This window comes from Bos javanicus, chromosome 3 (genome assembly GCF_032452875.1).
Source record: "Bos javanicus breed banteng chromosome 3, ARS-OSU_banteng_1.0, whole genome shotgun sequence".
In the NCBI taxonomy this organism is placed as follows: domain Eukaryota; kingdom Metazoa; phylum Chordata; class Mammalia; order Artiodactyla; family Bovidae; genus Bos; species Bos javanicus.
Window position 1 is genome coordinate 88,424,871 of NC_083870.1, and position 23,768 is coordinate 88,448,638.

At 42.2% G+C, this 23,768-nt stretch overlaps 1 protein-coding gene across 5 annotated transcripts in view; it reads left to right on the forward strand.

Annotated features, from left to right (window-relative positions):
- DAB1 (DAB adaptor protein 1) overlaps window positions 1–23,768 on the forward strand; it is a 1,337,206-nt gene that overhangs the window by 384,182 nt on the left and 929,256 nt on the right. For all 5 annotated transcript variants that reach the window (XM_061411800.1, XM_061411797.1, XM_061411794.1 and 2 more), the window contains exon 2: window positions 6,516–6,678. The gene's annotated coding sequence lies outside the window, so the exon portion shown is untranslated. The remainder of the gene's footprint in view (window positions 1–6,515; window positions 6,679–23,768) is intronic.

Sequence of the window (23,768 nt, forward strand, 5' to 3'; positions counted from 1 at the left end):
TCATGAAAGGCTATACTGGGGCCCCTGCAGCAGCAGGTGGGAAGTAAGCACAAAGGACAGGTTCCTTGCTCACTTGCCCCCTGAGAAGGGGGTGGCTAACTTCTTTTTTATATGGGGTAAGTGTAGGAGTGTGTCCAGGGATTGGGCCCAAGGGGTGATTTAGGTGTTTTGCCCACTTCTAGGGCTTCCCTATGGCACCCCACTCCAGTACTCTTGCCTGGAAAATCCCATGGACGGAGAAGCCTGGTGGGCTGCAGTCCATGGGGTCGCAAAGAGTCAGACAGGACTGAGCGACTTCACTTTCACTTTTCACTTTCACGCATTGGAGAAGGAAATGGCAACCCACTCCAGTGTTCTTGCCTGGAGAATCCCAGGGATGGGGGAGCCTGGTGGGCTGCTGTCTATGGGGTTGCACAGAGTCGGACACGATTGAAGCAACTTAGCAGCAGCACCAGCAGCAGGGCTTTCCTGTTGGCTCAGACATTAAAGAATCTGCCTGCAATGTGGGAAACCCAGGTTCGATCTCTGGGTGGAGAAGATCCCCTGGAGAAGGAAATGGCTACCCACTGCAGTACTCTTGCCTGGAGAATCCCATGGACAGAGGAGCCTGGTGGGCTGCAGTCCATGGGGTCACTTATGACTGAGCAACTAACATGCTCACTTTTCACTGGTGGTGGTGAGTGCAGAGGGCATGCTCATTACTCTGCTTTTGCACCTGATACAGTTTTTGTTCCTGACTTTTCAGAAGTGGCAGTTGGGGTTTTTTGGTCATGCTATAACTTTTGTCCATAATTTGCCCCAGCTGCGCATGCACACAGTTATTTTTAGCTCCATATCGTTTTGTTTTTTTTTTGTATTTTGTTGCTTGAGAGGTTTGCCCACGTGCAAGCATTACAGCACTGCAGCAAAGGGTCCCAGGTCCCAGCCTATGTCAAGACCATCTGAGCAAAAAAAAATGCTACCATCTCTTGCACCACGTGTCCTGATCAGTTCCTGATCGTCAACGATAGCAGTGTGCTGGACATATGCTGTGTGTGACCTGGGAGCAGGGTTACTCCCAGTGCTGAGAATCTGTCCCCAGAACCCTTGTCCACACTGTGTATTATTTGATATTTGGCAAAACTAATACAATTATGTAAAGTTTAAAAATAAAATAAAATCAGAAAAAAAAATAAAAGAGTATTGTTGATTTGACAAGTGGAATATGATGGCTCATGCTAATTTTTTTCTTTTTCAGATGTTGGTTCTGACCAGTTTGCTTAATTTTGAATGATCTGACTCCAGTGCATTTTATTGGGAGAAATTCAGAGGACATGATGGGTTGGTTTGTTTCTCTGAACTGTTAACTGGGGAAGGGGAAGAGAATTGCAAGCTTCTGAGCACTGAATTTTGTATTTATCGACATACCAGTCATCAAGGTGGAGAAGTAGAAATTTCCAGTCTCCTTAACCAAAAGATTACAAAGCATGTTTTGCTTTTTTCTTTCAGTTGGCCGAAAATTGTGTCTCCTAACTATTTTGCATTTGGGAGTAAAACTGAGCTCGCCAGCAAAATGTCTGTTTTGATAAATCGGGAACAAAAAGACCAAAACTAATGGCTTCCACAGTGGAAGGTGCCCTGGGAAATATAATATAGAATAGTGGAATCGGGGGCTTGTTTACCATGATTCTGTGTATCCATCTGATGGGGAATATGAATAGTTTTCTTTGCACAAAGGGACCCAGGGAATAGTGAATCAGGGAATAATTGACTTGTCTTGGTATGTTTGTGAATGTGCATTTTTATCTGATGGCAAATATGCTGTTGGCCTTTGAGTCAGTCACTCACCATAAAATTTCCTCAGCATCGCATGCACTAAGATAGCACGCCCATCCACCTCTCTCCGGCTCCCAAAGAAAACATTTGAAATTAGCATTAATCAGCCAATGTTGTATTTGGGGCCCTACGTGAAAGCCACCTACTGCAGCTGACTGCCATTCAGCAGGCAAGAAGTGATTTGCAATATAATTTAAATGAAGAGTTAGTTTCCTTTCCCATTTAGAGCACACCAGTATGGAAAACTGATTGTCAGCCATTCTGGTGATGTGCAGCAACTTGGCTATTCACTCAGAAAATGAAGTTTCCTGAGACACCAGCACATTTAATTTATTTTTTTTTCCACTGTGAAGTTAACTTCAGCTTGTTAAATACAATGACGATCCAAACCACAGAAAAACCAACACCATTAATTTTAATGCTCGTAATGTAATGGAAAGAGATTATATTCATTTGGGATTTTTTTTTCCTTTTAATAGAATGTTTACTTGCCCCTTTCCTTATGAGTTAATTATTATTTTCCTTCCGTAATGCTCTGCTTATATCTGAGCAGCCCGTGTGTCTGTTAATGTCTTGAGTTTATAAATTGCTGGTGAATCTGTCATTTTGCCATGTCTGTCACTAAAACATCAATAGCTTGGCAGTGTGGTGAGCAAAGATGTGGCAGATAGGCATGTAATGGGTCCCTTACAGAATTTTCTCATCTATTTTTATAAAACATTTAATTTTAGCAGTTTCTGTTCTATGCTTTGAAAAGGAGGTTGAGTGGCTTTTCACTCATTATATAGTAGGGAGTTAAGAATTGGTAACTTTCCCTTGCTTATCATTCAGGTTTGTTTGTTCATCTTAAAATATTTTTTAACTTTTTTGAATTAAATTTTTTTTAATTTTTATTGAGATATAGTTGGTTTACAATGTTGTGTTAGTTTCAAGTATACAGCAAAGTGATTCAGTTATACATATATATTCTTTTTTAGATTCTATTCCATTATAGGTTATTACAAGGGACTGAGTATAGTTGCCTGTGCTATACAGTAGGTTGGTCATCTCGTTTATGTGTACTAGTGTATATATTTTAATCCCAAACTCCTAATTTGCACCCTCCTTCCCCTTTGGTAACCACAAGTTTGTTTTCTATGTGAGTATATTTGTGTTTTGTAAGTACTTTTTAATTATTTTAAAATCTATTTCTTTATTTAATAGACTCTTAGAGAGCAGTTAGTTATGCATGTTGGGTGCTAAGTATTAGGGATTAAAAATAACTAAGGCATCGTCCCCATCCTCTGGAAGCTCATAGTTCTGAATGGAACTGATAACAAGGAATTGTACCACAGAATGGTGAGTGATGCAGGTGACCCGGAATATGGTTATGGAGGGAGCTCTCTCTCTCTGCAGAGGGGACCATTAAAGAAGGCCTTACAGAGCAGAAGTTGCTAGAGCAAGATCCCAGAGACCTGGGCCTTGAGTTCTTCAGGTTGGCAGTGCAATGATGGTGAGGGTGGGGAAAGACAGCACAGGCAGAGGGAATAGCGATTGAATTCGAAGGTGTGATGGACAGGAGCCTTTTGTTGGAAACCAACTACATGCTATTTAAATAGTGATAATAGGGGCTGATACTTAAGTGCTCAGCACACGGCACACACAGTTTGAAATTCTTTCATCTGCAAACTCAAACCTCATAAATGACTCTTTGAAGTTGGTATTATCAGCATCCCCTTACAAATCCAAATCAGTGCCTGGAGAGATTTGGTAATTTGCTAAACATCACACAGCTGGTAGGATCAGTACCTAGACTGGAGCTGATGTTCTTTGACTCCAAAGTCTACAAGTATTATGCTCATGGCCTCTTTGCCCTTTAGACCCTTCAGTCCAGCTGTGCTGATAAGACACTTAATAGTGACTGGCATTCAGGACTAAGGGGAAATAATAACAGTACCTATCACCTGTGGAGAGGATTAAGTGAGACATAGAAAGAGTTTAGAACAGTGCCTGATACATAGCATAGCATTTTGGGGCTTCCGTGGTGGCTTAGAGATTGAAGCGTCTGCCCACAATGCGGGAGACCTGGGTTCAATCCCTGGGTAGGGAAGATCCCCTGGAGAAGGCAATGGGAACCCACTCCAGTACTCTTGCCTGGAAAAATCCCATGGACGGAGGAGCCTAATAGGCTATAGTCCATGGGGTTGCAAAGAGTTGGACACGACTGAGCGACTTCACTTCTTCACTTTGTGATGACTAATTTCCTAAAAGTCGTGGAGCTCAGTAAACAGGAATTCGATAGTACTTAGGAATTAAACTCCTTGCTGCTGCTGCTAAGTCACTTCAGTCATGTCCAACTCTGTGCGACCCCATAGACGGCAGCCCACCAGGCCCTGCCGTCCCTGGGATTCTCCAGGCAAGAACACTGGAGTGGGTTGCCATTTCCTCCTTCAATGCATGAAGGTGAAAAGTGAAATTGAAGTCGCTCAGTCGTGTCTAACTCTTAGCGACCCCATGGACTGCAGCCTACCAGGCTCCTCGGTCCATGGGATTTTCCAGGCAAGAGTACTGGAGTGGGTTGCCATTGCCTTCTCCATTAAACTCCTTAGGGGTAGTATATTGCAGGGGTTATTATTCAAGAGACACTGTTGAGTTGGTAGCATTTGATACACACCTGAATGGCTTCATGGTAGAATGCCTATAGATAGGACTTGGGGACAAGGATGTATTTAAGTAAAAGAATGCAGAAGTGCAAGCAGACTGGAAAATTCCATCATGCTTGAGAAAAGTGAATAAACCAATTTGATGAGAGCAGAAGATCTTTAAAGAGAAACAAGAATAAAATTAAACAGGTAGTTAGAAATTGCTTATAACTAGTGATATTTATCAATTGTTTGGCACTGTTTACCTTTTACATTATTTAGTCATCATACACATTTTCCTGGGATTATAGACTCAACGTTTTCATTTGAAGAAAATGAGGTTCAGAGAAGTAAGTTATATAATAATTTGCCTTACCATCATCCATCTTAAAAGTAGTAGAACTTGAACTTGAACCCAGGTCTATGTTACTTTCAGCACCATGCTTCTTCAACCACACCATCCTTTCATTTTTGTAGCTCTGACCTTTCTACATATCATGAATGTTGAAAAAATAATTTTCCTAGTGAAAAAAGCAGGGGGAAAAAGAAAAATATATCATGTTGTTCCCAATATTTTCCCACTTAATAGCCTGTGTATACTTCTATTGAGATGGAAAGAATTGGTCTCCCTGATTCCCTAGACACACACCCTCCCTCTGGTTTCCTATCTGTGTGTACTTGTTACAATAAGTACCATAGATAACACCCCACCTCCTAGAATAAGCGCTAATATTTTTGGTATTGAAGAAATGCCAGGTACCAGGGCTAGAACCCCAGTCCCACCCTTCATAGCTGTGGTCAAGAACAAGATTCTTATGCTCCCTAAGTTTGTTTCCTTATCTATTTAATGACAATACTAATGGTTTCTATTGTCAGTGGGTTACTACTACAAATAAATGGATTATTCCATATAAAGACTAAAACTGGGCTTAAAATGCTACAATTGTTCATTAAATAGTAGCATTATCATTGGGTTGAAAGTGAATGAGTGTTAGTAGCTCAGTCTTGTCCAACTCTTTGCAACCCCATGGACTGTAGCCTGTCAGGCTCCTCTGTCCATAGAATTCTCCAGGCAAGAATACTGGAGTGGGTAGTCATTCCCTCCTCCAGGAGATCTTCCTGACCCAGGGATAGAACCTGAGTCTCCTGCAATGGAGATGAATTCTTTACTGTATGAGCCACCAGGGAATTCCTATTGTTGTAATTATTATGCCTTATATCTTGTGTCTCTCCCCCAAAATAGTGTGACCAGCTTTGTTGGGGAGGACATGAGAAAGTTGTGATTTCATACATCGCTGAAGAGAGTGTAAAACTGCATAGTTATTGTATATGGTAATTTGAGAATGTCTATCAAAATTTATAAGCATCTTTTTTTACCCAGTAATTCTACTTATAGGCATTTATCCTAGAGATAAATTCCTAATATTCTAGGCAAACAAATTCTAGGCAAATATCCTAGAGATAGATTCATACAAGTGAGAAATGTAGAATTCGTACCTATTGAATTTTAGCCTGCATATAACCTAGTCCAAATTTTTAGAATACAGATTGATGAATGCATTATGCTTTGTTTGTACCCATGTACCCACGACATTATCTGGGGGCTTCCCAGGTGGCTCAGCAGTAAAGAATCCACCTGCCAATGCAGGAGATGTGGGTTTGATCCCTGGGTTGGGAAGATGCCCTGGAGAAGGAAATGGCAACCCACTCCAGTATTCTTGCCTGGAAAATCCCAGGGACTATAGCCCTCCAGGATACTGGAGGGCTATAGTCCATGGGGCCACAAAGAGTTGGACAAAACTGAGCAACTGAACACAACACAACAACAAGACCACTTGTGTCATGTCTGACACAACATGAGGCACAGAGACACTGATTAATGCCCTTTGGTTTAGTCCAGCACAATTCTTCTGGATCCCTGTGCCCCCGGCCCACCTACATGTAGCACATACACTTTAGATGATGCTTCATCCTGACCCACTTACTTTAAACACCATTGTGACCATTAACTCCAAACTCTGTCCTCCTTCCTCCTAATTGGTTTGCTTTCCAAATTGACATGTACTTCTTTCATTACAGCGATGTCCTTGGCTTCTCTCCATGACGATTCCTGATTCGTGGCTCTGGCAATCTTGGGAAAACAGCATCCAATTCCTTCCATCCAGATTCTGGGGTCTACATTTCCCTAGCAGCACCCCGACCCAGCCTGGACACATTGGCCCAGCCTTTTCCTAGGACACGTGTGAGTAAAATACTTGACTCTTCCAGGAAAAGAGTTTAATGTATCCGCTTCCTGCACTGCACCCTTCACTTTGGAGCAGGATTTTGTTTCTCTTAGATGTTGTTCCAATTCTCTCCCTTTCTGGAATTGACTGACTGTCCTATGGTGAATGCCCTCAGGTTCATTATTTGTTTAATCACTGACTTATTCAAGGAGCCGGTAGCCAGTCCCATCTGAGGACTGGAAGGCAGAAGCCTTTGTTCTCCTGTGTGGTTCCATTCAGGGTTACTTGTCTCTAACTCAGACTGGAGACTAAATGAATTAGAATAAAACCAATTTAAGGGAAAAAAAGAAACGTTCACACACACAGAAATAGAGATTCCTGCTATCTTGGCTGTCTAGAAGATCTGCGGGCCTCACCAAGGAATTTAAAAAGTAATGTTTCTTATCATAAGTGACAGAAATATGCTGCTTTCTGCATCAGTAGATATGAAGATTAAAGGGTCTGACCGTATTAAACAATTTTGCACAGCACCAGGCACCCTGGGCTCTGCTCTCTGCCTTATTACCCTTCATCTTGTGGCTATTTCAGGCCCAATTTAAGAATACAATGCAGTCTGGCTTTGCAAATTGACATCCTTTAATTTAAACTGTCTTGCGGGAGAATTAAGAAATTATGGAACAATTATTTGCCTTGAGTTGAAAGCTGGATGGCATCCTGAGATCCTTGTACATCAGCCATTTGAACTGATTAAGTCACATAATTGAATTACACCTTTGCCCCCCATAATATCTTGTGGCAAATATGTTGGTATTTCTGTTGGGAAAATGCTTCCATAAAAATAAAATAGGGGTCAGGGTTGAAGATTGACTTGAGTGTCCAAAAAAACCTAGGGGCAGGGTGGGCTGACGTTTTGAAATTTTGTGGGGAAGGTTGATTAGCAGAGCAAGTGTTCCATTTGGAGTTTAATTGGAAGTTCACAGATCAAAACTATGTACATGAACACAGAGAAGTATACTTTCCCCTTTTGTGATGTCCTTCAAACTTCAGCTTAAGAGCGCATCACTCATTCTCAAAGCTTTTTTAAACATCTCCCATGAACAAAGATGCTGTGTCTGATATAGCTTCCTTTGTCCCCTCTGCTTTCCCATATATCCTTCAATCAAAGCACCTCCCACAATGATGACAAGTCTCTTTTACCCCAGGCCATGTTGGTTGAGCTGGGAACTGTGTCCAGCTCACCTAGCACGGTTGTAGTACTCTATCGGTATCTGTCTACTGAGGCTTTATTTGGAAACCTCCATGGTTTAGTTTCTAAACTCAGTCTTTTTTGTATGATGGAAATCAGAAGGACATGGAATCTGATAGTAATTTTTTAAAGCATCATTCTTAAGTAGGGGTGTTTGCCAGCATTTCCTCAAGGATTTTTTTTTTTTAGATTTTTATGATGTTTATTAGGCACTGATTATATACAAAACTAAGGTAGTTGCTGACGGGGAAAATATCCAAAAATATTTCTTGTTCTTTTGAGGTGCTCAGAGTGCATTTGGGAATTGGGGAGGTCGGTGCAAGAAACAGCCTTGGTGACTGGAAGAATGAGCAGGAGGCTGTTGAATGGTCCAGGACTATGATAGGGGGCAGTGGTCAATTCCATTTTACTCACCTCTGAAGTTTGTTCTGCCCTTTGCCTGCCCTGCCCCCTCCCCACTCCCACATCATTCATTTTGGAACCCAACGGAGAAGAAAACTCTCAGACAAACGGCCTTTGGTCAGGCAGGATGTGTGCTTTTCATTGGAAAATTCCTCCTAGGGAGAAAATTTTTAAAGCACTATTCCCTGGATGGACCCTAGCTTCCGCCTCTCCATCCTCCTCTGAATTCTGGGTCTTCATAGTTTTTGTCTATTTTGTGTAGCACACGAACCTCTCTGTCTTTAAAAGTGCTTTAGCTTTTCTTTACCTTTATCAGAAAACACTCTTGGAGCTTTAAAACCCAACTACAGCTATCCTCCTGAATATATCTGTGTGGAAGGGATTAATCAAGTCTGTCAAACATTGAGCTGTGAAACCTTTAATATTTCTAAAAGGTTTAAAGCCAGCGTATTTATCACATGCATCATTGAGAATACTCTTTTGTGAAAAAAAAAATTAAATGCTCACTCTGGTGATGAGCCCAGTGGGTGACAGGCTCAAGCAGGACCCTGATGGTGATACTGAAATGGAGTTTCTGGTAAAATCTTTCTCTGACATCACTCCCCTAGAGACCACCCATTGTCTACCCCACATCTGTGTGGATGAATATTTCATATTGTGGAATTCTAGAATCTTCGTGCGCAAAGGGAGAGAAAAGGAGAAAGGGACTGGTCTTTGTTCAGTGCCTGCTGTGTGCTGGGTGCCCTGTCTGTGCGCTTTAACAGAGATGTCACGTGGTCACTTTCGCAACAGTTCCTTATAGTGAGTGCTATCAGAGCTGATTTATAGACAAGGAAACGAAGATTCAGAAAGTAAAGCAGTTTTCACAGGATCACACAGATATTCACTTGCAAATCTACGACTTGACCCTAAATTAATTAGCCTCTCTAATTCTTTACACTGTTTATGTGGCAAAAACCTGGCAAACGTGTAACACAAAGTAGGATCTGCAAGAGGGTACCCAGAGTTGTTCAGACTGTGACTGTTAAGGTTCCTGTGGGTTTGTAATGAAGAATCTTTGTTCTGCAGACAGAGAGATAGTGTGGATTACTGGGCATGATTCTGAGAATCAGAGGTATTAGGTTTTAAGATGTTTAATCCAGCAGTGGTGTAGTTTCTTTAGGGAGAGAATCACTCAGGGCTTTTTCTTGAAATAAGTATTATCAACACTATATTTCACTATTTATTTACAAAATACTTTCACATGCACAGCCCGATTTACTCTGTTCTACAGTCTTGTGATATCACATCAGCATTATTGCCATTTTACAGATGGGAGAACTGAAGCCCAAAGGCATGATAAGTCTTGCCCAGGCCATTCAGCTAGAAGCAACTCAGTTGATGCTCCAATTCAGTTCTCATAGTGCTGAAGTGAAAGTCATTCGGTCGTGTCTGTCTCTTTGCAACCCTATGGACTATACAATCCATATAATTCTCCAGGCCAGAATACTGGAGTGGGTAGCCTTTCCCTTCTCCAGGGGATCTTCCCAACTCAGGGATCAAACCCAGGTCTCCTGCATTGTGGGTGGATTCTTTACCAACTGAGCCACCAGGGAAGCCCAAGAATACTGGAGTGGGTAGCCTGTCCCTTCTCTAGTGGATTTTCCTGACCCAGGAGTCAAACCAGTGTCTCCTGCACTGCAGGAGGATTCTTTACCAACTGAGCTATCAGGGAAGCCATAGTGCCAAAGCACAATCCTACCACTATACTATATTGTTTTTGTTTTTTTTTTAAAGCATTTGATTATTCCTAAGAATGCAAAAAATACAATTTTGAAAAGAAAAGCTTGAAAAGACCTTAGAAACCCATCAGCCTTGTTTTCCAGACTTGACAATAGATGCACAGACCCCCAAAATAGTATAAAAGAGGCCCAAACAATGTGTTATGATAACACTGAGGAAAGGTGAGTGTGTTCGTATGGCTATGACTAGTACACAGCCAGGGAGGGCTGCCTTGAGGTGGTAACCCTTGATAATGCCCTGAAAGAAGGAGAAGGATTTTAATAGAGGTTGAAATTCAACAAGTGATGCTAAAGCAGAAAAAAGGAATGATTGTGTGGCAAAATGGCAATATGGTGGTCCCATGGGCAGGGGCCCTTCAAAGAAGTTTGAGTTTCTTGTTTCAGTATAATTAATTGTATAACTGTGTTGCCAGACTGCCCCAGTAGCCCCACACACATGTAGCACCTCTGCCAGCCAGGTAGTGTCTTCCTCATGCCTCCATTTCATACCCCCAGCTTCACATCACAGCCAGGACCAAGAGAAAGGCCCTGAGGTTGGGATGCTTCACAAGTCCAAACTCACTTTGTCGCTTCTCTGTGTTTACCTGTCTGTGTTGTGGTGGGAAGGAAAAAGGATACAAGACTTAGGAAGGAGAGATTTCTGCTCCCAGGTTACTGTGAAGACCACAGCCCATCTCTGGAACTCCTTTGGGTGGGCGAGATGTTTCCCCAATTTACATTCAGCAAACTGTAATTAGCATCAGCAGGAGAGGAGAAACGACTGTGTTGGGAAATACCACTTTCCTCTGCCAAAAGCCTTTGTTCAGAAGGGCGGTCCTCAGCATCGGGCTTTCTTGTGGGCAGGCAGTGTACAAGTGCCCTGAGTAGCTGAATGGGCTTCTTCTGGGGGTGAAGCACTTTCATAGGGGTCAGAGGCCAGATGATGAGTCACTTCACTTGGCAGAGTACACCTTGTTTACATGTCAGCCACTTGGAATCATAAAGCTCTTGTATGGTTTCATTCATTCCATAAACACACATAAAACCACATGCAGGTAAGTTTTACAATATGCTGAACACTAGGTTGGATGCTAGGGGCTACAGATCACCCATGCCTTCATATAAAGCATGCTGGTCAGAGGCGGACTCGTGGCTATATACATAGAACCAGCTGAGGCTTTTTGATTTGGAGATCACTGAGTAAATCAGACACTCCCTGTGGATTAGTTAGGATAAGTAATGCTAGCTGTGTTAACCACAATACTTCCCAGCCTAGGTAAGCAGAGTTTTGTGTTGCTATCCCTTAAACTCGGTTCCTACTCAAGCACATGCTGCTGCTGCTAAGTCTCTTCAGTAGTGTCCAACTCTGTGCGACCCCATAGACGGCAGCCCACCAGGCTCCCCCGTCCCTGGGATTCTCCAAGCAAGAATGCTGGAGTGGGTTGCCATTTCCTTCTCCAATGCATGAAAGTGAAAAGTGAAAGTGAAGTCGCTCAGTCGTGTCCGACTCTTAGCGACCCCATGGACTGCAGCCCTCCAGGCTCCTCCAGACATGGGATTTTCCAGGCAAGAATACTGGAGTGGGGTGCCATTGCCTTCTCCGCAAGCAAGTGCAGGGTTACCTAAAAGATTATCCTTTATTACCACTTTGAGGGAAGCTTCCAGGAAAAATGATCTTCCATTGTAGAATGGAACTGTACTGGTGAGAATGTAATTAATATCAATTGCCCAGAAGGGACTAAAATGACTCCTAGCTTTTGACTTGAGTTCCTCCTCTAATATTCTATCCTAAAAACAGAAATTACAAAGGTACATGAGCAAACAACTTTCTTTCCAATTACTTGTAGTTTTGATAGAGAGCAAACAACCAAAATTTCCAAAAAGGAGGAAAATGGTTCACCGAAGTTTTCACATATAAATAATGTAGTCATTAAATATATTCTAAAGAATTTTTTATTGTTCTTAATGGCATGTGGACATGAAGATAAGCTTCAGGACTTTATGTACAGCATTATTCCAAATTGTTGCAAGCATATCTCTAGATGTGTAGATGTTGACCCCAAAAAAGGCTGAAGACAAGGCATTAAGATATTGGGAGTGAATTTCCCTGTGTCATGGGATAAGGAAGACTTTTATTTCACTATTTATATTTTTTCTTCTAAATCTGATATTATGATTGTGTATCACTTTTATGAACTTTGAAAAGTAAATCATTAAAAAATTAAACTGAAAAGAGGAATGGCTTTGGATCAGGACTGACTCATGTACGGGAGAATTATCTCAAGTGTCTCAGGAGGGAAGAGGCTGAGAGCATGTGCAAGGCAAGTCCTAGCACTGTGTCAAATCCAGAGAGCCAGAAGACATCATGAAGATCAGGATTTCTACAAACTAGGGGGACCACAACTGGGCTAGAGAGCATAAACCTCAACTCTAACTTATATTCAAAATGGGAAAACTGCACTGATTTAAAAATTTAGAATTAGGGCAGTGAGTTCAAGTCCTGGCTCTCTTGCTTACTAGCTATGTGGCTTTTTGCATGCATCTTAACCACTCTGAACCTCATTTTTAGAATGGAAATAATACTATATTTTTTTTAACAGTATTGCTGAACAGTTACTGTGACCATATTTTGAAATATTATATACAACAAATATTATATATATATACATACACACACACATATGCCAGGTAGGGCTTAGGGTTAAAATAAGAGGTGCTTTAACAGTTGGACCTATAAACACACTCGTTTGAATAACTAGAAAACAAGATAAGGATGAAATACGGTACAGTGTCACTGACAGTATTGATCAACACCTTTTATTAGCTGTGATGTTTTCTACATCTGGAGAAACAGAAGAGACAGGGTCCAGCCTGGTTCACAGAAACTTGGGGTAGATTATCTGAAATACCATGGAAGCTAAAGCCTGGCACCTCCCACCAAGTTCAAAGACACACTTTGAGATAAAGCCCCTTCCTCATTGAAGCTTTTCATAATCCTGTCCAGCCCTTGTTCCCTACCACCATCCCTACTTCCACAGAACCATTATCAGGACAATCTGGAGCCCAAGTCTGGTGGAGTCTCTACTGCTATGACCCTTATCTGAAATTTGGGGATATTCATGCTGGGAAGTCTCCCCTGTTTTTTCTCTGCATGTACAGCTTGGCATTCAGAAAATCATGGCCCACTACATTGCCATCCTGCATCTCAGCTAGAGGAGAGGTGAGGTGTCCTGAATGAAACAATATAAGACATTATCAGTGCTCGCCAGATGATTCTGGTAAGGGGGCACTCAGGCTGTGATACTGCGCCATCCTACAGAACCAAAGGAGATGAGAGTCAACATGGGAAGCTCTGACTTCACCTTCATCTTAGTTCAAGCTGGTGCTACAAAAGCACCGTAGATCAGGTGGCTCAAACAACAAATATTTCTTCCTCACAGTTCTGCAGGCTGGGAAGTCTGCCGAAGATCTATGTGCCAGCAGATCCAGTGTCTGAGGGCCCATTTCTTGGTTGGCAAGTGGCAGCTCTTTCCTTGCATCCTCCCCTGGCGGAGAGAGGAAGCCAGCTGTCCTGTCTCTCCTTTTAAGGGCTCTCATCCCATTCACGAGGACTCCTTCCTCATGACCTAATTACCTCCCAAAGGCCTCCCCTCCTAAATCCCAATCACTTAGGATTTCAACATTATCAATTCTGGGTTGACACAAGCATGCAGTCCATATCAGCATCTCTGTTGCTTAACCTAGAGGTCCTGAATCATTTTCCCAATTCTGCCTGAAAAGTGCAAGTGTTAGCTGTTCAGTTGTATCCAACTCTTTGCAACCTCATGGACTGTAGCCCACCAGGTTCCTCTGTCCATGGACTTCTTCAGGCAAGAACACTGGAGTCTAAGTGGATCATTGCATCCAGCTTCTCAAGTGATGGAGACACCTATGTGCCAGATACTGTTCCCAAGCATTTGTCACATGTGGTACCTCTGGCTCTGTCATTGCATTGTGCTTCCTCCAGGAGGAAGAGTTTTGTTTTAATCCTCTACTGACTGCTTTTCCTCCCTTCTCGGCACATCTTCATTTATATGGTTACTATACTGAGCAAAGATGGGATGGGAATTTCTGAGATGTATTATTTTCCTTGAATAGTTGAAGAGGACCTGTTTGCTGATTACCTTAGAATGTCTTTGAAAGTCAGCCTAAAGGTCTTTCCTCTGTCCATGGAATTGTCCAGGCTGGAATACTGGAGTGGGTAGCCATTCCCTTCTCCAAGGGATCTTCCTGACCTGGGGATTGAACCTGGATCTCCTGCATTGCAGGCAGATTCTTTACCAAATGAGTCACTAGGGAAGACCCTAAAGGTCTTCAGCTTAATTTAAATGGTGCTCAGTGACTTCTAAGATAAAAAAGCATGAAAGGAAATTGTGCTGTTTGCAGCTTAGTGATTCCCCCAAATTCTAGACTTGTCTCTGATTTATCCTACCAAGAAGCCTGTTGCTGATTATGCTGGGTACCCCATAAATTAATGAGGGCTGGACTTCAAGGTGACAACAATCACTGAGTCTTTGGAGCAGAAAATGCAACACTAATACATATGTTTCAGAAATGTCCTTTTGTCTATATGTTTGGAGAAGAAAGTGCTGATGAGGATCAATTTCATATTGACTTTAAATTTTTCAATTGACCCAGAGCCCTTTTTATTAAGTAATGTGCACAAAAACATTTCATCCCAGGCCAACTTGATGGCTTGGAGAATTCCCTTCAGAATATGGCAACCTGGAGAGAATTAGAAAAGCAATTCAGTCATTTACTCTTTTATTCATCCTTTAATAAGTATTTATTGAGCACTTGCTACATGCTCGATTCTAGAAACTTCACTAGACTGTGAGCAAGACCCAATGTGCCTTCAAGGAATCTAAAATCTAATGAGCTCAACAGACACATCGATAAACACACCTGGCAGAGTGTTTGTGTTTTGTTAGATATAAGTGCAGAGCATGTAGAAGTAATGAGGAAGGAATCAGAAGCATCCTGTGTACTTGGTACGTACTTAACTCTTTTTGATTGAATGAATGAATGAGTGAGTGAAGGAATGAGTGAATAAATGAGTGAGTGAGTGAGTTAGTAAATGAAACAGCCCTCTTGAGCAAACTCTGGGAGACAGTGGAGGACAGAGGAACCTGGCATGCTACAGTTCATGGGATTGCAAAGAGTCAGACATGACTTAGTGACTGAACAAGAAATGGAAAAGGGTGTAAAGGGCCTTTGTGAAAGTGAAAGTGAAGTCGCTTAGTCGTGTCTGACTCTTTGCGACCCCATGGACTGTTGCCTACCAGGCCCCTCCGTCCATGGGATTTTCCAGGCAAGAGTATTGGAGTGGGGTGCCATTATCCTTCTCTAGGGGATCTTCCCAACATAGGGATCGAACTCCGGTCTCTCACATTGCAGGCAGATGCTTTACCATCTAAGCCACCAGGGAAGCCCAAAGGACCTTTAGCGCTGAGGAAATAGTATGAGTCAAGACAGGGAGGTGTGATGTTTTAAACATAGTTCAGGTGTGAGGGAAAGCCAAGGTGGGCTCCAGGGCATCAAGAACAAGACATAAGGACCTTGGGTCCTGAGCTGCCACCTGTGCAGATAGATATCCTCATAGAAGGCAGAGTGGACCCAAGGGGCCTTGCCCCACTTTACAGGACAGGTCTCACCACACAGTGAAGCCCTCATCCTGCTACATTATCTTCTGTGTTTAGAGAGGTGATCATACATCAAAGCGGTAGTTGCCCATGAGCTCCTTTGGACACTTTCCTGAAGAAGCATAGCCCAGTAGTTCCAAAGTGCCTGTTCTGAGACTCAGTTTCAAATTCCAGTCCTGCCATCTTGCACTGAGAATATATTCCTGCTTGCTGCAAAGCCAGCTTATATTTTCTGCCGTGACTGAATGTTGGGCAAAACAGTGTGAAATCTCCCTCTGTTCATTGCCTTTCTTAATTTTCTCAGCTAGTCTTTCCCACATTCTTAGTTACTTTCTTTCTGTTCATTGCTGTTGCCACTTTGTTTTCTTTTGTTTCGATCTTGTTTGGATCGTCAAGTCAGTCTGGGGAATCTAGAGCATCACTCTTGTGAGCGGGTACCTCTGGGACATGGTCCCTGGGTTTTGACTCACAGGTTAGAAATTCTGTTGCATTCCCCTAAACTTGACTCAATGGCTGCAGTGGCTGGGCTGATTTACGGCCGTTTCTTCCCATGTTTGATCTTAGCAAACAGACAGCTGTGATAGAGCGGCTTCATTCTACTCACCTGCTGGCATCTTCATGTTTGGTCTAATAGCTTGTTAACTGTTCTGAGGACAGGCACTGCCCTTCCTGGCTACCATGGAGAGTGGTCTCTATGGTAACCACATCACATCAGGGACCACGCTCATTCTTCAAGGCTTTCCTTCTCCATTTTTCTCTGGTGGCTTCTGGGTAACCTGTAATGGTTGGAGCCCTGCCTCACCCTGCCAGGAAGCCACTGCTGATTTAAAGCCTCTCAAAGGAACTTAACAAGACACACTGCTTTCCGTTGGCCTTGTTGCTTATTCTGTGTCGCACTTGGTCCAGGCCTGCAGGGAGCTGTCATCTCTCCTTTATCATCTCTCTCTTTGGCATTCCCCAGGTATTGTTCACACACTCTCTCAGAAAGCTTTGACATGGTTTCTCCCAGATCTCTCTGCTCATTAGTATCTTGCAACAATTCTTTCTGAAGCCTTGCATTCAATATGTTCTTTTTTCTCTCATTTCTTTTTATTTATAGTCTTTTAGTCATCTTTTCAGAAATGACTCCCAAGCTGTCTGGTCTTCATCTGTACCAAAGAGATTTATGTCAAAGAGACTTCATGTAGACTGTTCAGTTATAATATCTGAAGAAAGAACTGATTTGTGTGTAATAGGACTCTGGAGTGTTTGTTCTGCTGATTGCATTCAGGTCTCACCAGTGATACAATTAGTAATTGTTAATATTTATTTAGAGCTTATTATATTGCCCAGCATTGTGGTAGTGAGTACCTATATCTTCACAATAATCCCATAACTTAAGTACTCTTATTGTCCCCATTTTATAGATGAGGAAACAGAGACCCAGAAAGTTAAGGAACATGCCCTAGGGCTCCCAGCTCTTAAATGGCAGAACTAGCACTTGAACTCTGGCCCTAGAATCCATGTTCTTCACTACCACACTGTACGCTGCGTGGGCAGTGACCATTGATCTCTGTACATGTGTTTCTCAAATACTCCATTTCTGCAGAGCTAAGTTGTACTCATCAACCATGCCAAGATTGTGTCACCTGCTTTGTGAAACCACCCACTTTCCGCCATAGTCATGATATATGTTTATTTAATCATTGCCGTTCAGTCGCTCAGTCATGTCCAACTCTTTGCAACCCCATGGACTGCAGCATGCCAGGCCTCCCTGTCCATCACCAACTCCCAGAGCTTGCTCAAAGTCCTGTCCATCCAGTTGGTGATGCCATCCAACCATCTCATCCTCTGTCATCCCCTTCTCATCCCACCTTCAATCCTTTCCAGCATCAGGATCTTTTCAAATGAGTCAGTTCTTCGCATCAGGTGGCCAAAGTATTGGAGTTTCAGCTTCAGCATCAGTCCTTCCAATGAATATTCAGGACTGATTTCCTTTACGATTGACTGGCTGGATCTCCTTGCAGTCCAAGGGACTTTAAAGAGTCTTCTCCAACAGTTCCAAAACACTGTTCCAAAGCATCAATTCTTTGGCACTCAGATTTCTTTATAGTCCAACTCTCACACCCATACATGACTATTGGAAAAACCATCTCTTGAAGAATTTTCCATAGTTTGTTGTGAATTTAATCATTTCATAAATATCAAATATAGTGATTATAGTTCATTCATTCATCCATTCAACAAGAGTTTGTCAAATGCCTACCACATTACTGTGCTAAATGCTATGGCTACAGTGGTGAACAAAGAGCAAGCAGACCATGCTCTCATCCTACTTATTTTTGGAAAAAGGAAAATAAGGCAGAAGACAAGCAGACAGATAAAAAGAAATAGGGACAGTCAGCAATAGCTGTATGCATATACATATCTATAACTATATCCATGTATCTATATTTCTATGCCTCTTTATTGATGAATCAGTCTATTTATGTTAGAGGTTTTTTCTTATCAATTTCTCCTGCCTCTTTATGTGATAAAACTCACCACCTTAGCCTCACATCTAAGAGCCTCCATAATCTGGCCTTAGATACCTTTCTAGGCTTATATCTTACCAGCTCTTGCTTCCTGGTTTTTCAAATACCCACTCCAGCCCCATCTCCCAGAAAATATTTCCTCATTGGAAACCATCCAAACATAATCACTGAGCTTTAGCTCAGTCTTTTTTCCTCTGCCTCAAGTTTCCTTTTTACATTTCCTATCACACATTTCTCCTTGAAAGTGAAAAGTGTTAGTTATGTCTGGCTCTTTGAGAGCCCATGGACTGTGCTGGGCTCCTCTGTTCATGGAATTCTCCAGGTAAGAATATTGGAGTGGGTAGCTATTCCTTTCTCTATGGGATTTTCCTGAGCCAGGGATTGAACCTGGGTCTCCTGCATTGCAGGCAGATTCTTTACCATCTGAGCCACCAGGGAATTTCTTTCTAAACACCAAGTTCTAACACCCCTCTTCTGAGGAACTGCCACAATCGTCTCCTCACCCACACTCCCACTAGCAAGGAATCGGTCTGCACTTCCTCTGTGCTCCAGCAACACTGGACACACCCCTCTGTGACAGCCTATGACTCCATGCCCAGCTGTCCATGTGTGTGTGTATTCTCCTGACTAGGACTGCTGGCCCCTTGACTATAAGAAACAGGCCTTATTTATCACTGCATTTGAAGAACCTTGCCCAGTGCCTAGTAGATACTAGACTTCTATTATTATTAAACTATTATTAATAACAATAACTTTGAAAGCATTTAATTGCCATCTGTATCTGACATTCTGTTAAGCATTTCACTCATTTTATTACATTTTTCCATCATAAGACTCTTATAATGTAGATGATGATAAAAAAAAAAACTCCAGTTTACAGATGAGAGATTGAGACTCACAGCACTCAGAAAGTGTGTGGTACCTGCCTCAGGTCACGCACTCCAAAGCATCAAAGCCTGGCGAGATCCCACAGACTTTCTGTAAGGGATATGAGGGTGGAGTCTGCTTGCACCCTGCTCACCATTCTTACCCCAGCACCGATCACAGTCACCTTGAAGGCACTTGGTCAAATCCTATAGGCTGGATGAATGGCTGTTCTGTATCCACTGCCCTTTGATGTTGGTGAAATGAACAGGGAATGTACATCTTGAGTCTGGAGTAACAAAGAAATATAGGAATGCTTTTATTCCTGTAGGCAGTCTTAAACACACACACATAAGTGGAAAAGAAAACCAGAAAAGGATTCTATAAAATTATGATATTCTGATAAGATGACCACTGTCTGCAAGCCGTATGTTTTTCTTTTTTATAGCAGTTGCCTCTGAGTTTAGATGAAGTTGATGGCAGATCCAGAACAGTCTTTTAGATGTTTGTGGGTCAGAAGGGTCAGACTTTGGAGTCAATACAGCCTGTTTGAATCCTATCCTTGCCATGACCTCTGTGTGACTTTGGGCCAGACAGTTAACCCCTCTGAAGTTCAACATAGTGATTAATGTGTGAGTTCTAGAATCAGATAGCCTGACTCTAAGCTTACTAATTGTGGGATCTTGGGAAAGATACTTCCCTGTGCTCCAGTTTTCCTATCTGTAAGATGGGTACAATAATAGCATTTTTCTCATAAAGTTGATATTAGAATTAAACAAATCAGTTTATCCGAAGCATTTAAAATAGTATCTGACACCCAGAAAACTATATTTAGCTCTTAGATAATTGTATCTATTTCAGGGGTATGCAATGAGAATTAAATGGTTAATAAACTCATGAAGCATTATTACTCATAAAGCCTGGGCTCAGAACTAGCACCATATCACTTCCACCCTATACTTTTGGTTAAAGTTGTAGGATAAGACCAGATTGAGGGTTGTGGAGGGGATGAAGTAGGGGTCTAAATGCAGGAGGAGTGGCCCATCAGGGGCCACAGAGGAGTATCCCTTCACGGTGTTAATAGAAGAGGTGATATGGCTTTAGATCCGGGTTGGTGTCAGTGAGTATTAAAGCAGCAAAATAGATATCAGTAATTTCACCCTTTGACACTCATCTGTTATGCTCTCAGAAGAGCCCTCAGGTCCTTCCCTCAAAACCTGTTTCTCATTTTCTACAACATTCTCACCAAGTGTTAGTATATGCTTCATACAAGAAATCAGAAGGATGTTTGAGAGATGGAATTGTTTCTAGAAACAAGTGCCCTGGTAACAAATAAAGGGAAAATGACAAAAGACAAAACATGAAAAACTATAATAAAATGAAAAAAAAATCCTACAATGAAGGGCAAATGAGGGCATTTAAAGCACAGACTGGCACACAGACAAGCGTGTGTATTTTGCACATGTCTTCAGACGCTAGGTTGCTACTACAGACCCTAACCTTTCCAATCCCTCCATCATTGATGAGGAAGGGGTCGATTGCTGATGCTCCTCCAGGGAGTCAGGGGGCATCTCATTCACAACGGAATCCCCATGACTGGCCCTAAATGGGTGGTTTGTAAGTATTTGTTAATGGTATTGTCAGCCATTTATGTGAATGGTATGCTATTTGCTGGTGCTATGTTAAATGTTTTCCAAATGCCATTGTGATTCCACTTTAACTCTGCAAATCCTTTTCACCAATGTCAACCTTTTTTTTAAATCTTCATTAGGATCATTTTTTTTTTTTTTGACATGGACCATTTTTAGTGTGTTTATTGAATTTGTTACAGTATTAAATCAGCTGAAAGTGTTTATTTTTTTGACTGCGAGGCATGTGGGATCTTAGCTCCCTGACCATGGGTCAAACCCGTAGCCTCTGCACTGGAAGGTGAAGTCTTAACCACTGGACCACCAGGGAAGGCCCTAGGGTTACTTTTTTATAACTGGGAAGATTGAGACTTGGGGAGATGGGTGTTTGCTGACTTGGCAAAGATGGAAATATAAACTATTATGGTTCTGTCTCCTAATCCATGTTGTTTCCTTTCACAGATTATAAGGAGCTCCATCCAAATCATTTGTTCATGACCACATTTACTGAATCCATCCTAAGTGCCTAAGAGTCCTGGACCCAGAGATTTTGATCCGACCCTGTGCTGTGCATTTTTGATATGAATAATATAAATTCATCTTAATAGTTGCCACATGAAGTAGGAACTTTGCTAGTGTTGCTAGTGAGAAAACTGCACTCAGGTTAAGTGAATTTCCCAAGGTCCTGTGGTTGGAAGGGACTGAAGCTGAGATCCCATGGTCTTTCCATCATATCATGATGCTTCCTCCATCTCCCTTCTGCAAGATGGCCTTTCACCTGTACCCCAGTCATCTTCCCATTATGCTGAACCCAGAGCCCTTTCCATACCCGAATGCAGAGCCAAATTGAGGCTGAAGCATTCACAGGCAGGATTGGAGTTTTCTATGACAAATCCCTAGACATATACATTTGTTGCTTGTTGTTCATTCGCTAAGTTGTGTCCAACTCTTTGCAACCCCACGGACAGCAACACCCCAGGCTCTTCTGTCTTTTGCTATCTCCCAGAGTTTGCTCAAATGCATGTCCATTGAGTGGGTGATGCTATCTATCTCATCCTCTGTCACCCCCTTCTCCTCTGGCCCTCAATCTTTCCCAGCATCAGGGTCTTTTCCAGTGAATCTTTTCCAGAGTCTTTTCCAGGCTCTTCGAATCAGGTGGCCAAAGTATTGGAGCTTCAGCATCAGTCCTTCCAATGAATGTTCAGGTTTGATTTCCTTTAGGATTGACTGGTTTGATCTCCTTGCAGTCCAAGGGACTCTCAAGAGTCCTCTTCAGCACTGCAATTAAAAAGCATCAATTCTTCAGCTCTCAAGTCTTCTTCATGCTACCATCCTCTCCTGCCCCTCTTTTTCTTTTGCCTTCAATCTTTCCCAGTATGAGGGTCTCTTCCAATGAGTCAGCTCTTTGCATCAGATGGCCAAAGCATTGGAGCTTCAGCTTCAGCTTTAGCATTGGTTCTTTCAGTGAACATTCAGGGTTGATTTCCCTTAGGATTGACTAGAGGAGGGAATGACTAACCACTCCAGTATTCTTGCCATGAGAACCCCATGGACAGTATGAAAAGACATATTCATAGGTAGGGGCTAATATTTACTGAGCGCCTCCTGTATGCATCTGGCATTGGGCATGCCATTTACATACAGTGTTGTACTTCAACTTTATGTCAGACTTACAAGGCTAATACTAATGCCCCATTTTACAGAGGAGGAAACAGGCTGAGAAAGGAGAAGTACCTTTCCCAAAGTCATTCCCCACCTCCACAGCACTATTTACTCTCCAAGGTGCCTCAGAGAGGGTTTAAATTATACAGAACATTGTCTAGGAAAACTTTATGAAAAAGATAAAGCCTGAGCTGCACCTTGGAAAACATCATGTAGCTAAGATAAGTCTGCTGAGGGCCAATGAGCCTGTTATTACAGTTATGATTAGGTTTCCATGTGCTTCTCAAATAAGATGTGTAAATATAATCAATAAGATTTCTCTGCAGCAGAGAGCTCCAGCAGATTCCACCCAGCATCCTAGTTCTGAAGAAAGATAATAAATTAGCTCTAATTAGTTTTCCCTCACATTGAAGCCAGTTTCTCCTGTTGCCACTTTGCAAATAGGAGAGAGGGGAGCTCTACCAGGATTCTCCTAAGGAAGGTGGTCTGCAAGGGGCTGGTGGTCACAGGTCTGGCATGTGACTTTTGGTTCTATATCACCTTGTGATGCTGTGCACAAACTATTTGTCCTTCCAGCCTTTGGTTTTTCCCTCTTGTAGAAGGAGGAGCTCAGACTAAAATCTTTCTTTTCTTACATAGGAAGAGCCCATGAATCTTTTATCCTGGAGGATTTCCTAGCTTGAAGCATTCACTTCATTTGTGCATGTAGAGTTCCCGAATATCCATTGTTTATCAGGAATTGACCTAGATACTGGGTAAGGAATCCACCTGCAATGCAAGAGATACAGACATATGTGAATTCTATCCCCAGGTTGGGAAGATCCCATGGAGAACAGCATGGCACTCACTCCAGTATTCTTGCCTGGAGAATCCCCATGGGCAGAGGAATCTGGCAGGCTACAGTCCATGGGGTCTCAAAGAGTTGAACACAACTGAAGTGACAGCACATACATACGACCTAGTTACTGGGGGTATAAAGATGAGTAAAAACGGGCCCCTGTCTTTAAGGAATTTTCATTCTAGTAGGGAGAATAATAATATCCATTACTTATCCTACATGCCAGGGTCTTGGCCATGCCCAGCAAATATGTTATCTCATTTAATCCCTGCAAGAGACCTTTGAGATGGTACTTTTATCCATCTTTTAGAGATGGAGAAATAGTCTCAGAGATACTGTCACTTTTCCACAGTTTCATTGCCAGGATGAATGGAATTCTAATTTCAGTTCAGAGCCTGATCTCTTAACCACTAGATTAGATTATCTCTTCCAGAAAGTGTTAGAAGCCATTAAAGTATGGACTTAACAGAAGCAGAAGACATTAAGAGGAGGAGGCAAGAATACACAGAACTA